General features: G+C 47.2%; 1 protein-coding gene and 1 long non-coding RNA gene across 7 annotated transcripts in view; one reads left to right on the forward strand and one right to left on the reverse strand.

The window, feature by feature from the left end:
* LOC139247648 (uncharacterized) overlaps positions 1–4,177 on the forward strand; it is a 497,861-nt gene that overhangs the window by 425,627 nt on the left and 68,057 nt on the right. The gene's annotated exons all lie outside the window — the stretch shown is intronic.
* Positions 1–4,177, reverse strand: part of LOC139247638 (zinc finger protein 229-like) — a 401,943-nt gene that overhangs the window by 115,386 nt on the left and 282,380 nt on the right. The gene's annotated exons all lie outside the window — the stretch shown is intronic.

Here is a 4,177-nt window from a genome sequence, read left to right on the forward strand (position 1 = left end):
TTGGCAAAGATTTAGAGTTAGCAAGGTGAATAAGTAAACACATCACAGCCCAATAAACCAGCTCTATATTCACAGGAGAAAATCTGTTATCTAACTCCTCGAATGTCAGTTGGTGAGATGAGCGACTGAACCACTTACCATGTACAACAGCATCCATTCCCATTGTCCCCACGTGTGTGGGGGTGTAAGTGTGTGTGGGGGGGGGGGGCTGTGTGTGTGGGAGTGGGTATGTGTGGGTGTGGGGGGTTGCGTGTGGGTGTGGGGGGTTGCATGTGGGGATGCATCTGTGTGTGTGGGTGTCTGTGTGTATGTGGGGGGGGGTGCATCTGTGTGTGTGGGGGGGGAGTGTGTGTGGAGAGGGCTGTGTGTGTGTGGGGGGTGGGTCGGTGTGTGTGTGGGGGGTGGGTCGGTGTGTGTGTGGTGGGGTGTGTGCGGGGGGGAGGTGTGGTTGTGTGTGTGTATGCATGTGTGTGAAGGTGTGTGTGTGGATGTGTGTGTGTGGGTGTATGTGGGGGGGGGGGTTGTGTGTGTTGGGGGGTTGCATGTGGGGGGTGCATCTGTGTGGGGATGGGTGTGTGTGTGTGTGGGGGGAGTGTGTGGGGGGGGTGGGGCTGTGTGTGTGGATGTGTATGTGGTGGGGCGGGGTGTGTGGGTGTGTGTGCATGTGAGAGTGTGTGTGGGGGTGTGGGTGGGTGTGTGTGTGTGTGGGGGGGGGTTTGGGGGGTGTGTGTGTGGAGAGGATGTGGGGGAGTGTGTGTGGGGGGGGCTGTGTGTGTGGATGTGTGTGCGGGTATGTGTCTGTGTGTGGGGGGGTGGCATGTGGGGGGTGCATCTGTGTGGGTGGGTGTGTGTATGCATGTGTGTGAAAGTGTGTGTGGGGGGTGTGCGCGTGTGGGGGGTGTTTGTGTGAGTGGGTTTGTGGGGGGTTTGTGTGTGTGGGGAGTGTGTGTGTGGGTGTGGAGGGGGGGTGTAATGTGTGTGTGTGTGTGTGTGTGTGTGGGGTGGTGCAATTCCACAGACATTAGTTAACCTCTAGTGCCTCACCGTCAGTCAAATCAGTGAGTGCCGGCAGGATTTCCACTGTGGTAGGCATCACAGCCTCAAATCCTGTCCTCAAATGACATCCACACACTTCCCATTTGAGGTCACTGGATCGGTATGAAGAGCAGGGACACTGGCTGATTTTTACTCATATTTAGCCCAGTGGTACTGAGGACAATTATAATCCCTGAACTGCTGCCTTGGCTGAGATCAACTCACAGCCCAGATCTAGGATCGAACTTGGGACCTTCCCAGTCAGTATTGCAGTGTTCTAAAATTTGGGGGTTCGGGGAGGGTTAGAACAGAATATTTTGAAACAAACTTGACTCCACCTTTAACCGAAACCTTTGTCACACTGCACAATTCTGAAATCTTTCCAAATTCTGCAAGGAAGTTAAATGGATCATCAAAAACAATGAGACATTTTAGAAAGGCCCGAGTCACTGAAATAGACAGCTTTACAATCACTGCACAGTACAGAAGGGAGCGACTGTTAATGGGAGCTCTGTTAGTGAAGTCCTCCAACACCGCAAGATAAATTGGACTGTCCCTTTAACTATAAATAGGCAGAGAAAGGGGAGTCCCTGTCCCTTTAAATATCTGCCCATTCCTCCAGGCAGTGGGAGGAGGAACAGGGCGCGGTCTCTTTATATCCTGTCTCAGCAAGTGCCGCCGGATGGGCTGCCGCAGGGTCCTAAAGTCCACAGAAATTAATAACATCGGGTGTAGCAGAACACCTGAAAAGAGCACAGTCTTTGCTATATATATATATTTGTGTGTGTGTGTCTGTGTAAGCAAAACACATCATTCGTAATGTTTGCTAGTCAATTCCACAGAGATAAATTATCATCTTCACCAATTATTTTCCAGCATTTTATTTCCATTTTATGTAAAATGTAATTGCAGAATATTTAATACCTTCAACATTTATTGATAACCCATTGTCTTGTGTAGTCTTGTTGAGAAAGTGATGTCACACTGACCATTCTGTTACCAAGGTGACCATGTCTGTCCGCAGTATTCAGTGGGAAAGGGGATTAAATCACACTGAGGATAATGAGCAGCCCTCCATCAGTCTCTGAGCTTTATTGTCCAGTGATCACCTCACCATCACACACAAGCTCCTGAGATTTACCCCCAGTGTGTGATGATTGGTGCCAGTGATGGTAAATGTGAAACTGTACCTATACCTGCCGTGAGGTTAATAAATCTCTCATTCTCTCACTGGTTGTGTCCTTCGTTTGGGAAGGAATGAAATGACTTGCAATTATCCAGCAAAATTTGGTCTATTTCTGTCTCCAGTTTTCTGACTGTTACTTTCACTGTTTCCTCCCCAACCACTTCCAATATTTGTGGATGTTGTTTAGTGCCGCAGTAACTAAAACATGGTTGAGGTTCAATAAACTGAGACAGGGTCTAGTGTAATATAAACAGAGACAGGGTCTAGTGTAATATAAACAGTGACAGGGTCTAGTGTAATATAAACAGAGACAGGGTCTAGTGTAATATAAACAGAGACAAGGTCTCGTGTAATATAAACACAGACAGGGCCTAGTGTAATATAAACAGAGACAGGGTGTAGTGCATTAATAACCGAGACAAGGCCTAGTTTTACACTAGAAACAAGTCTTTAATAATTTAAAGTTTTTTTGCAATAATAACTGAAAGAGGTGATAGTGTCACACTAACAGAAGCCGGGTCTACTTTAACAATATCAGAAACATACTCTATTGAATACAACAGAGACAAGATCTATAGTTATAATAATAGAGGCGTGCACTAGAACTGGAATAACAGGGGCAGGTTATTTTCCAATCATAGCAGAGGCCGGGTCTAGTGTAACAATTCCAGAGACAGGGGCCCATACAATAAGAGTGAAGACAGGGTCCAGAGTAATAACAGCAAATGCATGGCCCACTGTGAGAGTAACAAAGACAGTGTTTGATCCAATAATAACAGAGGCAGACTCAAGTGTTATACTGAACACAATGCTGGATCTAGTGTGATGGTCACACAGCCAGTATCTAGTGCAACAAAACAAAGATTGGGTCTCATCTAATAGTGTGTGTCAAGTCAGGGCCTATTGCTATAACCTTATTCACCCATCATCCCTGTGCTCACTGACCTACATTGGCTCCCACTTAAGCAACGCCTCAATTTAAAAATTCTCATCCTTGGTTTCAAAACTCTCCATGGCCTCGCCCTTCCCTATCTCTGTAATCTCCTCCAGCCCCACAAACCTCTGAGTTCCATGCGCTCCTCCAAATCTGTCCTCTTGAACATCCCCGATTTTAATCGCTCCACCATTGGCGGCCGTGCATTCAGCTGCCGAGGCTCCAAGTTTTGGAATTCCCCGAAACCTCTACCTCCTCTTTCAAGATTCTTTTTAAAATATACCTCTTCAATCAACCTTTTGGGAATCTGTCCTGATATCTTTCTCTGTGGCTCTATGTTAAAAATAGTTTTTTATTGATATCGATCTTGTTAAGCACTGTGAGAAGTTTCACTGAGTTAAAGGCGCTATATTAATGTAAGTTCTGGTTGTTTTGTTGTTGTAGCAAATACTTTGCCGAATGTCTAACAACAGAGTGAAGGCCCACTGCAGTATGAATGGGTGGGGTTAGTGTAATAACACAGGCACGGCCTAGTGTAATGGGAACAGGGAACAGACCATGTCAGCCTTGGCTCAGTGGTAGCACTCTCGGCCCTGAGTCAGGAGGGTCGGGGTTCAAATCCCAATCCAGAAACCCGAGCACATAATCTAGGCCGAGTTTCTAGGTGCCAGTACAGAGGGAGTGCTGCACGGTCAGAGGTGCCGTCTTTCAGATCAGACATTGAACCGATGTCCTGTCTCGTCCCTAAGTTGGACATAAAAGATCCCATGGCCACGATTCTGAGGAAGAACAGGCAGAGTTCTCCACGGTGTCCTGCACAATGTGTATCCCTCAACTAACATCACTGAGAACAGATTATCTTGTCATCATTACATTGCTGTTTGTGGGATCTGGCTGTGCACAAACTGGCTGCTGCATTTCCTCCATTACAACTCCTCTTCAACCCCCCCTTCACCCCTACTCTCCAAGCCCCCCCCACCACCCTAACTCTCCAACCCCTCCTCATCTTCCATTCACTTCAA

The sequence above is a fragment of the Pristiophorus japonicus genome, unplaced genomic scaffold, assembly GCF_044704955.1.
Source record: "Pristiophorus japonicus isolate sPriJap1 unplaced genomic scaffold, sPriJap1.hap1 HAP1_SCAFFOLD_278, whole genome shotgun sequence".
In the NCBI taxonomy this organism is placed as follows: Eukaryota; Metazoa; Chordata; class Chondrichthyes; family Pristiophoridae; genus Pristiophorus; species Pristiophorus japonicus.